The sequence below is a fragment of the Gavialis gangeticus genome, unplaced genomic scaffold, assembly GCF_001723915.1.
Source record: "Gavialis gangeticus isolate Ggan-Ray unplaced genomic scaffold, GavGan_comp1, whole genome shotgun sequence".
Taxonomy (NCBI): Eukaryota; Metazoa; Chordata; order Crocodylia; family Gavialidae; genus Gavialis; species Gavialis gangeticus.
Window position 1 is genome coordinate 47616048 of NW_017729031.1, and position 14693 is coordinate 47630740.

Here is a 14693-nt window from a genome sequence, read left to right on the forward strand (position 1 = left end):
TTTTTTTTTTTTTTTTGCAGAGCCTGCCCACCTCTCCTATGGCTGGAGGGCAAGCTGCCAGCAGGCCAAGTGGCCCCTGACCTGAGCAGGGTCCTGGTCCTTCCTTCCATGGTGGTGGTGTCTCATGGACCACCTGGGTGCGCTGCTAGCAGGCTGGGGGCTGCCCCTAATCAGACGTGCCTAATCCAATGCTTCCCTGAACACATCCAGGGATCCAGTGCACCATGCACTGTCCCCAACACCTCCAGTCACAAGCACACCCAGCCACCCTCCTGCCGCTTCCCCCTTCCCAGGTGGTCCCAAGTGGCAAGGACAGAGCATGGGGCACTGCTCCCTGGGCATGCTCAGGAAGAGTTGGATCCAGCAGGTTCCGCCTCTGTGCTGAAACAGCATCTGGCCCACTAGCAGCCCGCTCAAGTGGCCCTGGGGGCACCACTATTATGGAAGAAAGGGCCAAGTGCCCCACAGCTCAGGGGCAGCTCACCGTCCCTTTCCGCCCCGCCCCGCCCCGCCACAGGCAGGCTCCAAAAAAGGATCAGGTCCCTCACTGTTTTTTTTTTTTTTCTGGCAAAGCCTGCCCACACAAGCTGCCCTCTGTGTTGAAAAGTACAGCTAGCAAAGTATGTAGGGTGCTAAGGGCACATTTAAGGAAGCTGAGGAAGAGGAAGAGCTTGCAGGCCTATGAACTGCATACCTAGTTGTATTCAAAATCCAGTAAAGTCAGTGTAGTGGGCTACAAATAATTCTAAAAACAACTTTTTTTTGTGGATAGTAAGGTAGTGTGAATATAGTACAAGCTACTATTTTGGGCTCTAAAATGGTGGAACCAGGCCACAGATGGATGTAGATGGATTAAGACAGCTAATTCCAAAAATGTGATCCTCAAAACCCTACCTAAGCCTTTAGTTATTTAAACTCTGCTAAGTTTTACCCAGTCTAGTTCCTAAAGTTCTGCTTCGGAGTAAGCATAGAAGTGTCTCCAATTTGTCACTGATGAGCAGCGTGACAGTTATATCATCTACAAGACCTAATGGGAAACTGTTCTGTGAACTGGATGATGTGTTTCACATGAGACAGTCATTAGTTAAAAATACATAACAATTTTTGGAGCAGGAACCAAACCCTGTGTCCCTTCCCTTCACCCCCCATACCAGCTGAGTGCCTTCCCTCCCTCTGGCTCAATAAATCTTAAATTATTTTGTGCAAAGTAGAAAAACTTTAAGTGAGGAGGTTGAGCATGGCACTACCTCAGAACAGCATGGTGGGAAAAGCACTCTATTGGGAAATGAGAGATGAGGGTTTGAACCTACTGAAGAGAGTAAGAATTGAATGTGAGACTGGATGTGGGACACATCCTGGATAACAACTAAATCTACTCAGATAGTGTATAGCGGGAAGGGAACCTCATTTTCTAGTGATTATTTAACAGAAAGGGTTGAACTCTTCTCCATTTTTAAAGCAAGGAATTAAATAATTAACTCCAATAGACAATTCAGGGCTGAATCTCAAAATAAGGAAGGTGTCTGAGCCTCAGAAATGAGCAGGCCTTAGGACACATCCCATTCATCACTGTTCCTTATTGACTCTGCATGTACAGTGCTAGCTATTGTAAATCCCATTCTGAGGCTCCCAACTTTCTTCTGCAGGGAGTCAAGGCACCTAACCTGGAGCTGTGGATTTCAGTCTGGGGGCTTTCAACTAAAAGTTAAGGATTGCAATGCTCAGCATTAAAATACTTAAGTCTCTTCCACTAGGTCCACTTCACCTCCTCAGTGGGTGCATCAACACAAGATGCTTAATGCTCAGTAGCCTAATAACACAGTGCAGTAGTAGGCTGAGCAAAAACTGTGCTAATATGCTACTGCACATGAGTAGTATTAGGCTACTATGCAGTAAGCATCACTAAAAAAACAATGCACTGACACTACTATAGAGTGAATGTAGTTACTGCGCATTTAGTACTTCATTAATGAAGTGAGTACTAAACTAAATGCACAGTGACTACTGTGCATTAATGAATGTGTAGACGCACCCACTGGGCATGTCTACACATGATGCTATGTCACCGTAACAACAAGCTACAGCGACATAGCATCCACAAGTGTCTATACATGACCAGCAGATACTTTGCCATAGCAGCACAGCCCTCTCATTATAGCGCACCACTCCGGGGAAGTAGGTTCTAAAAATAACCGTGCACCAAAAGGAAATACTAAAGCACAGCACAAGAACAATGTTGTCATAGGGCAACGTGTAGAAACACCCAGTATGTCCCAAGAAGGACTCTCTTGACCACACCCCATCCACCTGTTCCCACTTGCATGCCCCAAACCCAGAAATGTGATAGAGGAGCAAGCAAAGAGCAGTTTCACTATCTTTAGCATGCCTGAGACCAGCTGTGGGGGACATTCACAGGGTACCTTCACCACTGCACTTCTGGGTTTGATGCTTGCAAAAAGAAACAGGTGGATCTAGCTTCACTAGGGAAAATCCCTCTGTAAGAACATCTGTTCTTCCACCCAGTAGCTTCTACTAGCACCTCTGTACTGTAGTGTTAGTTGAGGTCCATATACTGATTCCACTAGATTTTGGGCACATCTAGGTATGCAATTCATTCACCTTCAGGCTCTTCCTACCCCCTGCCTCTTAAATGTGCCCTCAGCTCCCAACATATATTGCTTAAGAACTCTGCCTTTCAGGACAGAGTGAGAGGGAGAGGCATACCCCTTTGTGGATTGAACTCTAAATTACAGTTGCCCAATATTACCTTTAGGCATTTAAACCAGCATTTACTATTGGCAGCCAAATGCATATTTTAAAGGCTTACACACTTCTGTCTGTGTCTGTGCTAAGATGGATGCAGATAATTACCCCATTCTTTTTGCTGTAATATGAGTATTCAATGGCTTGTTAGATAAAAAAAATCCATTATGTGAAATATTCATTTTGAGGGAGACATCAGGACCGCTTGCTATGATGTTCCCATTTTTCCAGCTTAAGCTCTGTCATTACTTGTGTCATAAAGCCTTGCTTTCAGGAGTTTACAATTTGGACATTACATTCTTTGCTCCAAAATGAAATGTGTTTAAAAAAGGTCTGCCTTGCAGAAGTACCATATTCATTTGATACCTCTGTTTTTTTTCTAATGTTTGGACAATTTAATGGGTTTCTTTTACATCAAAAGACTGCTGAACCTACCACGGAGAGAAAGTGCAAATCTGGCAGGGACAAGTGCTTGTTATTAAGGTCTCTATAGTAAGAACTCACAAGTCAGAACGTGACAAGTTTAAGGCAGCACATACAACTTTAACTCCATCTCCTGATTTGTATGCATTTCAGTTCAGTTCAAAGTATTTCCCAAATGCTAAAATGTTTCTTCCAGTGACTATAGATACACATGGAGCATCTTGTTTTGTCCATGCCAAAAATATCCATATAAAGCCATTACTATGCAAGTATACACTAAAGAGCATACTATTTTTAAGTGTGTGTGCTCAGGATGGAAAAAAGTCCATTCACTTACCGGAAGCATACAAGCATCAAAACTTCCTGTAAATAATCAATGGTGGTTGAGGACACAACACTATCACTACTATATTATTAGACATCTCTATGGCACCATTAACATCTGCTAGGAGCCTTAGTTACGAAGAAGACAATTACAGTTAGTATGCAGCTAACCAGAGTACAGTAAAGCTACAAAGTAGGTAGTGAGCATGAAAAATGCTGTGCACATAAGTGGTTTATGTATTTAACTCATATGTAGAAAATGCAAATTTATTACAATGTAAACAATAGGTACCAAATTGGAACAGGCATTGTTTTACACAATTAAATATACTTTTTGAGTATGCACATAAATGGAGTAAAGCATCACAGATTTGTAAGGATGTGTTGTATGGCTAACCCACCAATATCCAAAGTTAGTTTCACTTCAGAGTTTGCTGCCTCAAACCCTTTGTTTCACATACAGGAGCCTGCCCTGCTGAGGGAAAAGGAAATTATGACATGGTGAACAGATAAGGTGTCCTGCAAGTGTCTCCAGAGAAGTAGATTTTTTATGTTTGTGTAGGAGAACAGTACCAGGTTACCAGGGGCTGCCCTCTCTTCAGCAGCCCCCAGATATCCTGGGCAAGAAAGCTTATGTGCAATAGAGCAGCCTGACCTAACAATTTCTAGGTAAAGCCATTAAAGCCAGTCGGGAATGATTTGTGTGTTGATTTCTGCCTCCTCCACAGCTGAATGAAACTCCATGTTCCTCCTCCCTGCATGATCTCAGGACTACAGAGGCTTGGGAGTCCTGCTTTTGCATGAGGATGGGGAAGCACTCTGTCTGGAGGGCTCCCTCAGTGGATAATATAGGCAGAATAAAGCTAAAACTTTACAGCGACATTTATTGTCAGAGAGGTCTCAGACAGACTTTTGACATTCGTGTGAATACATATTTGCACAATAGTCTGAGAAGCCTCCAAAACAGGGCTGCTAAGATCTATTGAGCGAATAACACAGGATTTTTAAACAGTTAGAAACTTGTCTATATCTGATGGACTTTACATACATTACAGGTAAGTGGGAGAAAACTCATTTGTTAAATATATAAGAATGTTCTATACCTCAAAAGCAGCTTTAAAACTGATTTATCCAAGAGCCTGGGGCGGCCTCTGAACAGATTCCATGATTAATGTGAACAGGAGCCAAGAAGAAAACTTCAGGAACCTTGTGCTAAACTTACAATACAAAGAAACAAACCCAATTTGAAATGGAGAATCACAAACAGGTATTTTCCATCATAAATTTCCTGCTTCTGTATGCACTGAGACAAAATTCATTAAGCTTAATCACAATTATGTGCCTCTGACTGCACTGGGAGCAGGATTTGGCCACAGTTAATAGGAAATACATGGACTGAAGTCAAGCCAGTCAAATAAAATGTGTGCGTGCCTTCAAGGTAGTTGTTAGGCACCTTTGGACAAATTCTGTTCTACTAATTAGGTGCATTAGTGTGATTCTATGCCATGCTGCTTGAGTCACTGAAAAACAGGGAATGCAATAGGTGGGTGGGTCCTCCTCCTCTTCCCTGCCTTTTTGTGACTCTGTCTTAAGGGTAAAATCAAATGCAGGAGGGTCCAAGATTTCTAGTAGATATTCCATAAATTAAGTCCCACATTCTCCTTAAAGTCCTTCCTGATCCCTTTCATCTGCCCAATCTAATGTTCTGCTTTCTGCTCCCTGTATCATCTGCCAGCATACTACCTGCCCCTCCTCAGTCTGCTGCATGCCACACAAGTGCAATGGGTTGGCCACCTCTAGTTTAATGGATTTGCAAGACTCGAGATGGCTATAGTAAAATTGTACTGAGGTGCCTAATAGATGGATAAGAACCTTACTTACCCTTGGTGCCCTCAGCAGAGTCTGAATCCAGAATTAAGTGGATCTGTGAAGACCACATACTGGTCTTTCATCCAGAGGAAAGATGATCCGTGAAGACCACATACCGAGGGGAGTTGCAAGGTCTAGCCAATAGGACATGCTAAGCATAAATGCAAGTCTGAACTTTCACTCATTTCTGGAGGTTAAACTTCTGATTCAGAGCTGCAGACAGGTGTCTTCATCCATTCAGGAGTCAGAGCTCTCTCCGTAACAGAAACTGTTCTTTCAAATAACTGAGCAAGCTTATTCTTTTATTTTCAAATGCCAGAGGAGGAGATCAGGGCACCTACCATGATATAATAATGAACACTCATCCCAGAAGTAGAAGGGAATAGGGTTGTGGGCCCTCATCAGCTTGAGACATTTCAAGCCACTTACCTCCACTGAGAGTGCCCTAAACACCGGAGTATAAAGTAGGCTAGGCCAGGCCGGACAGTCTTCACACCTCCTGTTGAAGCTGGACCACTGTACAGAAAGATGAAGGATTCACAAGACTAGAAAAAATGGCATAAGAGGGGGCATGAACCTTTAGCCTAGTGGTTAGCGCACTCAGCCAGGAAGGAGCAGGCCAGGGTTTTGGTTTGTCCTGCTATCACTGTTATGCATTTTACATTATAATTTACTGAGTGAAAATCAGAAAACATTCTTGAAGCAAAGATCAGAACCCAGGATTTCCCCCCTCCTACTGAGGGAGCAATTAAGTCTGCAGCCCCATTCCCCAGGTACTTCAATGGGGAAGTGGTTACTGGGCACAGTTATTTTAACTGCAGTTTTGGACTTAGGCACCCAAAGTTTACCTCAATCCTGTCCTAGACACCTACCTTCTTCTTTAGATAAAATCAAGAGTCATTATGCTGTAGAAACTATAAGGGGAATAGCAATAATGACCTCGCATTGAGATGGAGCCAATGATTATTTTTCATATTTAGAGGGCAGTGATTATAGAATTTAGGGTCTCTGAGCAGAGCAGTAATTTTAAGATGGATGGTAGGAGGTTGCTCCCTTTTTCTCTCTTGCATCAAAGAGAGGCCCTCTGGTCTGAGGAGCTGGACTCCTAATTATATCAGATCATTAAGCCTTACTTTGTCGCTTACAGATGGGAAGGCTGTGTTCCTTACCTAAATGGGAAACTAGTTGACTAGAGATGTATTATTAGTCCTACTAATATAGTTCAGAGAATTTTTCTGGTGCTATGAAGACTTCTGAAAACTCGTCTGAATGCTGATAGACGGGAATGTATGAGTGATTCTCTTTGACAAGCCAACCTATGATTTTTTTCTTTGCTTTTGGGTGGGGTCTATGCTTCCAACTGTTATGTAAGAAAATAATGAGTGAAAAAACCTAGTCTTGTATGCTATAAATTTGAGGAACAAGATAAATGGTACTTAAATTATATTACTATTTGCATTTTTAAGGGCATTTGCCATGGACCCGGGCCGTAAAAACAAAGATTAAATGCCATCGCCACCCAAAAGAGCTTACTATCTAACTATACAGTAGAGCCAACAAAGGAGACAGTCAGGTAGAACACCACAAGGAGAAAATATTGGTCAGCATAACAGAGAGAACTGTTGTCATGTGGTTTGTAGCATTGGAGGAGACTTTTAAAGAGAAAATTGAAGGAGGAAAATTAAGTGCCATTTCAGATGTTTATAGGAAGTGCCTACAGTTGAAATATGAGGGTAGCATATAAGACTTCCCATTCCCCTTCTATGGAAAATGGCAGTCATTAAGATTTAGGGTATAACTACACTGCAGTCAAAGTGTAGGCCAAACTGTGTACATGTAGCTGAACTAGCTTCAAATGAGATAGTTCAGGTACCAACAACAGTACAGCCACAGCAGCATGGACCTCAGCAGAGGCTAATTTACCCTGCTGAAAAGCACTTCTGTGCCTGCAGTATAGGTATATTCTCAGATATAAAGGGATGCATCTGTTGAGCTCAGCATAAATCTGATTATTGCAGCTGTAATCATATATCTTGTATCAGATGCTGAGCAGCAGAAATCAAGTTCATTAAAATTCTGCTGTTCATAGGCAGTATTTGCACCAAGTCTTTGGATAAACATAAATTAGAAATCAAAATCGAGATCCTGAGCCATTACCTGGCTGTGTAGTTTGTGTGTTTCCACTAGATCAACTCAAATAAATATCAGCTACAAAGAGTATAACAACAATACTTCCATCTTAGATGGGATTAATTCTCAGTACATCTCAAGGTCCTTGACAAAGGAGATCAAATGGGGAAACAACCATAACAAAGTCCCCAGGAGATTTAGCATGCTACCTGAAAATGTAACTCAGGTCCCCTGATTCTTGGTCCACTGATCTGTCCACTAGGCTGAACAGCTTGAAAGAATAAGGCAGCTTGTAAAGTATACACAACATAGTGAGCTATGCATATAGAGCTATCTCCATTACATTTTTCAAGAACTCTGCATTTAATACAACCAGGGTCAGACAATTTGTCCTAGTTCCAGCCTCTGTCAGCCAAACAAGCGGCCCAAAGAAACTAAAATCTGTCTACAATTGCCATTTTAGCTAAGTACAAAGAGTCAAAAAATCAGAGACTGAATCAATTCAGTCTTTGCAGGTTAGTTTAGAGGTAAAACTGGGAAACAACCGGACACACACTTCCTTTTGATTCATGAAATGCAGTCACATGCCTGCAGTGGTTCAGGCTAGCAGCTAGGAGGCGCTAGAGCAGGGGTCGCTGGCACATGGCCAGCATGAGCTGTGCGTTCACTTCTCCTTTCTGCTGCCCCCAAAGGCTCTGGGATTTGCAGTCCAGAAACATAGCAGGAGGGCTCTGAAGGGTGGCTCATCTGTTCCTCTTCCTGCTTCAAGTGCCTCTGGGATTCATAGTCCACAATTGCAGCCAGCAGTAACTTTGAGTAAGTTTAGCAGGGCAGGGCACCTCTGGCCTGGGGGTGGGGTGGGGAAAGGGGGTTTAAAACCCCTCCCTGGCCCCAAACCCCACCCAGGGTTTGCCAGGCGGGGTGGGGCTCCCTCCCACCCCCTCCAAACCCTTCTCTGCTAGAGCGGACAGCACAGCCCAGCCCAGGGCTGAGAAGCATGCTCGAATGCTGGGGGACTCTGATTTAACTTAAACCAGTAATGTTTACATTTTTTTCACCGAGAAGAAATTCTCTAGGACATGAATAGGGAGCCAGTCCCTACCTAATCTATCTCCCCACTTCAGCACAGGGCTGGCAGAAAGGTCCCACTGCAAATTCATGCATTGTATTTGATCCGTTAGGATTCAGAAAAAGTCATTCAATCTGTCACATCAAACATGGGGACTTTGAGCCTGGCATCTTGAGAACCAGGCTGCTACTACTGCTTAACAACTCCTAGCCCACACACCCATGCTGAGTGGATCTCAGTGCAGGAGAAAAATCTTGCCCTTACCCTGGTTATCAGAACTATACTGCTCTTCTTAACAAGCAGCCTTGCCCAAACTTTCCAACATGCTCAGGGAGTCTCAGTGTTGTTAGGAATACAGAGGCCAGGTGATCAACAGTGCTGATTCTTGTATTCCCAGAAAGCAAAAAACAGAACTTATAGTGTATTCTACTGTAGGTGTGCAAAATGCCTGGTACTGACACCCAGGCACTTATTATTATTGTGGACAACAGAGGTGCACATGGATACAGTTTTGAGTTACACTTTGTATACACAATATAGTCCATTTCCCCAAATAGATTGTTTAAACCAGGGGCATCAAACTCAAGGTTTCTGTGGGCCAGATGAGCAATGTGAGACCAGTCCCTGGGATGGATGATGGTGCAGGGCTTTGCAGGCTGGGTTGAACTCACAGACCTCCATCATATGCTGGATCCAGTACTCATGGTGCCGGTTCCAGGCAGTTTGAGGCAAGCTCCATGTATGTCTCACATCCCAGGCCTGGCATGCAGGGTCGGTGTGCAGGTCAACTTGAAACCCAGGGCCACTACAGAGGCTAGATGATGGGGCTCCACAGGCCATATCTTTGATACATTAGTTTAAACTATACTCAATTTCTACTTAAGATACAGGATTGTTATTCTTAATATCAACACAACAGCAATGACAGCATTTGATCTCCTCAGTGTAGTTTTTAATGTGTTCTGTTAAACTCAGCCATTCAAAATACAGCCAGTGAAATAAAACTCTGATGACTCTTAAAGAATTTAAGATTAATGCAGGAGGAAATTACCTTGCCTAGTCATGCCTACTTTTATTAGTAGCCTGCAGTTGTGTTTCATTTGGGAAGTGGTGAAAGTCTGATTTGAAAGCCAAGAAGGCAACTTTTTGCATTTTGTGTTTAATTATTGAATACAAAATAGTGCTAAAGCTGCATTTCCAAAGATTATGTTACTGTTCTCTGCAGCAAATGCAGGGACAAGACTTCATTGACAGGCGTGAGAAAAATAACTATATTTCTTTTCCGTGATCATGCTTGTATAGTTCGTGATAGCTCAATTTTAGTTTGTAGGTGTTTTTAAACTGACACATTTATTAAATCACTATATCTGGATTTGTATGCAAATCCAATGTATAGGACTCTGCTGTTTCTTTCTATACAACTTTTTGGTATAATAGGTTTCAAAACTTTCAGTCGGTTTCCTCAGTTAGACTGGGGGTTGGCAGCTTACTGGATCTGGCCCACAGAATCACAGGGCTTTGCCTCTGTCTGAGCTGGGACTGAGCAGCGAGGAGCTGCAGTGGAGCTTGAAGCTGTGTCCTCACTGCTGCTATCACTTCTCTCTGCCCCCTCTCTCCCTGCACAAAGCTGTGGCATAGGTGCAGCTTCCAGTTAGTGGGGATCTGAAAGCTGTGCCCCCACTGCTGTCATTTCTCCCCACCCCTACTTTCTCCTCCCCAAAGCTATGGTGCGAGTGCAGCTTCCAGCCAGAGGGGACCTGTGCTAGAGCTGGACTAAGTGGGGGATGCAGGGTGGGGAGAAGTGGGAGCAGTGTGGAGGCAGTTTCCAGCTGTCCAGCCTAGACACAGGTCCTCTCCAGCTGGAAGCTGCACTGGCACCACAGCTGTGGAGTAGGAGGCGGGAAGAAGCAGCAGTGGGCACAGCTCCCAGCTGCATGGCTCTGGTGGGGCTACAGGGAGAACACCCATAATGCTGCCATACCACCAAAAGCCACCTGACCCGCACCAGCCTGGAGCTGAATGGTTCTGGCCTGGGGCTTGAAAAAGGTTGCTAGCCACTGAATTATATACCATACATATCACAAAGTTGATATTACATTTCTTTAGTGTTCTGTATTTTTTATTTGTTGTTGTGAGGTACGGGTTTGAGCACAGAGCATGGTACAAGTTTCAGCTTAAAGTGAAGTTAGTTTTATTTATAAGGCTCTGGTGTACAGGGAATTCATTAGCAAAAAGGCAAAACAAACTAGACCAACTAGGTTAGAGAGTCCTAAAACATTTATCAAGTTCTTTAGATGAACCACGCTCCCTGAGGAACTTGGGAACATATAGCATTGACTTTCCTAGCTTCCGTACTCATGACAACCATAGAGTTACATTCTCATATAGTTATTCAGCGCCTTCCTATTAATTACCTATGTACTTCATATTATTTATCTTAAAAATTAAACCATGATTTGGAACTCATTCCAGCTTACTTACACCTACTGTACAAATGCAAAGCTGAATTGGATGAAACAAAGCTCTAACTCCACCCTACAGGTATTGGTTACCCCTCTGGAAAATATCAGGATGCAGACACACTGTATAGCTATTAGGGCTGGATAAGACTGGTGAACAAATTCCATGAATGGTGAACAGTGGTTAACACAATGTTTCTGCTGAGTAAGAGAAGACAAGAGCTAAATTATAATGGAGCATTGGTGCTTTGGGATTACTCTTGGTCAGGGTTCATACTATCCAGGGGAGTGGGGTTAGGCTCTGATTGAGCAATACTGCCAGTTTCTAGAAAATCAAAACCAATTCTGTGCTGCTGATATTAAATGTGGGCCCTGTATCTGGCTGTGATTTTTTTATGCTTATTCCAAGCAATGATGACACAATAATATGCTTTCATATAAAAGTTAGAAGACTGGTGGAACAACATAGACTGTGAAAGAGCATACTTTGCAAGTGTGATAAAAACATGCAGCAAATGAATGTCAAAGAACTGTGGAGTTATCTATGAAATAACAACTAGGCAAAGGGAAAATGAAAGCATATTTATTCTTCCACCTATCAGGGGATCCAAAAAGGCAGAGGACCTCACATGAAATGTTTATGGGTGAAGCTTGACTTAATGGTGCAGGTAAGTCAAAAAGGAATCAAAGTGGAAAGATGACTGCTTCTCAGAGACAGATACTCTTGGGACAGGCATGTGTGGGAATAAACTTGTAAATGGGTGAAAAGCAGGCCAGTTCAGTTTCAGTTGCTTTGAATATGTTGCGTCAAAGCTGTTTTACAATGGAAAAATTGAGTTTAACTAAAATTTCCTTTTTATTAAAAATTTCTTCCCCTCTGCTCCAACTCTATGGAATTTTTTAGGAAGGTCAGATACTTGAAAAAATAAAAAAAATCAGTTTAGGAATATTCTACTGTGCTTGATGCAAATTGTACTTTGGCTGCCTCCGGCTCCATTCTTTTCTATATGCTGGACTCCCCAGAGGACTATATCCTCCTTGATACGCCTTAGTGACTCAACAAGGAGAGATACTGATGCCCTGTAAGAAACTGGTGCAGTGGGCTCCCTACCCAGTTGGAAGGGAACAAGGACCTGAAATACAAGTTCTATGAGGATCTACTTTTAAAAAAATCCACAAATAATTTGTCTTAAATATTTTCACAGTTAAAATAATGACAATTTCCCTGTTCCACAACTACACTGGAGGATCTGCTTTTCTTGAAAAGCGGGGACTCAGTGCCTGCCTTAGCAATCCACATTCTTAAACCTCTAATGCTTGTTTTTTCCCCTTTGCATGTGCACCCTTTAATTACCATTCTTATATGCCCACAAAGATTCATTTGAAGGTATCCCAGAGACACGTTTACAACTTTACTTCCTTGTTGAAAAATAAAACAGGGAAAGCAAACAAACAAAACAATGGTACCACAAATCTAGGACCTCTAAACAAGAGCTCTCTTTAAAGTCTATTTCTGGCTAAGTCTTTCTTTTTCTTTTTTTCCTCAGGTCAGGCCATGGCAAAAGAAAAAAGGTAAAAAGGAACTTTAAGAAGGGCTTGCTGGCCTAGAAAAGGACTAGGCAAACACAGAAATAGCTGCCAGGAAAAGTTTGCCCTTAGAATTACCTCTTGGATAGAAGGGAATCAGAGTGTGAACTGCCCCTGGACCACTAGAGAGAGCCTCTTCTGCTCAAGTGATGACATACACAGGGAGGATAGAAGCATGAAACCCTTAGCCTGTGATGTAGATAAACAGAAGACTTCACTTTCAAGAATTTTTCATTACTGACATCCAGACACATGCATTTAAATTTCAAAGAATGTTTGTAGGAGGTTCAGAGTCCTTGGAGGGTGCAGAGGAGAGGAGACAGATTTAAGGTGATAGGGAGAATAGGTTACAAGCGGATCTAAGAAAGGAACACTAATAAAGTATCTATCCTTTGAATATATGAACAACAATCTCCTTAGCTTTATGCAATTCCTTTACTCATAAAGGCTTTGAGAGTATATTGTAAACTAATACTCACTTATAAACTATTTGGGGCAGGGACAATCTTTTTATTCTGTGTTTGTACAATGCCTAGCATGATAGGATCTTGCTCTGTGACTGGTGGTGTAGTCACTACTGCTATACAAGTAATAATAAACACATTGTGCTACATTTCCTATTGAAATGCAGCTCTCTCTGGTGTAAGACAACAAATATCTTCATAGCTGTGGGTGACACCCTGAAGTATTTTTGTATAGGAAGTGAAGAATATATTTTCCATGTGAAACCGCAGAGAGATTTTTACGAAGGCAGAATGTAATTACCAAAGCTGGAATTTGGCCAGGTCATTGGTGTTAACATTCTTCCTCTTGCAAATAAGGGCCATGAAGTCTTTAATGACCACAGGTGGTCAGGACCTTGAATTTACATCTCATCTAAAAGACCTGAAGTGTGCTACACTACTATGTACGAAAAAAAGAAGTCCTGATCTGTCAAAGGGGTAATTCTTCTAGTTAAACTTAATGTCAGGAAAGACTGAAAGAGCCAACACAAGCTGATCTGGGAACCAGCCAGGGGAGAACACAAAAGACATCCTCAAAATTAATTTAGAAGGTTCTGGCACTGCTCTTTCTGCCCTTGGAGCAGCCAGAAAGATGGGTAAATAAAAATTAAATAATAGAATTTTACCTCCGTGCTACAGATTTTTGTATGCTATTCACAGCTCACTTTCTTTGCTCAGATGAGGTTCTCAGAACCCAAATAATTTTTCAGTCCCAGAAAAGTGGCGCGGCAGAGAGGGAGAGAATGGTGTCTGCCAAGAAACACACCAGTGGAGCATGCATTATGAAAGGGGAAAAGGAAGGTAGGCGATGGTACCAGTGGTAATTTATTTTTATATGCAGAGCTACATACTCACACTCAGGTAGAGGCGACAGGAGAGGAGGGAGCTGTGGGATTTTCAGTTGCTTTACTCAACAATCACAAGAACGTGTAACTGAGCATGACACATCATTGCAGTGCCCAATCAGCCTAAGAGCAATAAAAAGATCCAGCCCACTAGTCCAGGTGCAGAAGTCTCAGGAAGAAAAAACATGGATTAACCCCTAGAAATAAGATTTCAGAATGCAACAAAGATTGATCCCTGAACTAATCATTGTCCTGAATTACTTTTCCTCCTCCCTGAGAGATGTATCCAGGTTTTCCAGTGTTCCAGCCCATGCTTTTTGTTTTTGCTTTTCCCCTACTGTGGACCCCCTACTGCCCTCTCTCCCTAACAGTAGCCAAATTTCATGGAAGGTCCTTGCAGCCCCATGAACTGGCTGATAGCTAAGGCCAAGAGCTCTAAAGGGCTTTAAATAATACCTATAGTTAAGGGATATGAACAGTTTTAGAGTTTTAGGAGAATGTAATAATTTGCTTTCTCCACCAGGCTGGAAGAAGAAAACATTTGAGACCATCATTGATAGGTGCAAAACATCCTTGAGAGGGTCCAAAGGAAGGCCACTCATATGGTTAAGGGCCTGCAGGTAAGGTCCTACAAGGAGAGATTGAGAGATCTGGACCTCTTCAGCCTCTGCAAAAAAAGGCTGAAAGGTGATTTTGTGGCCATTTATAAATTCATTGGGGA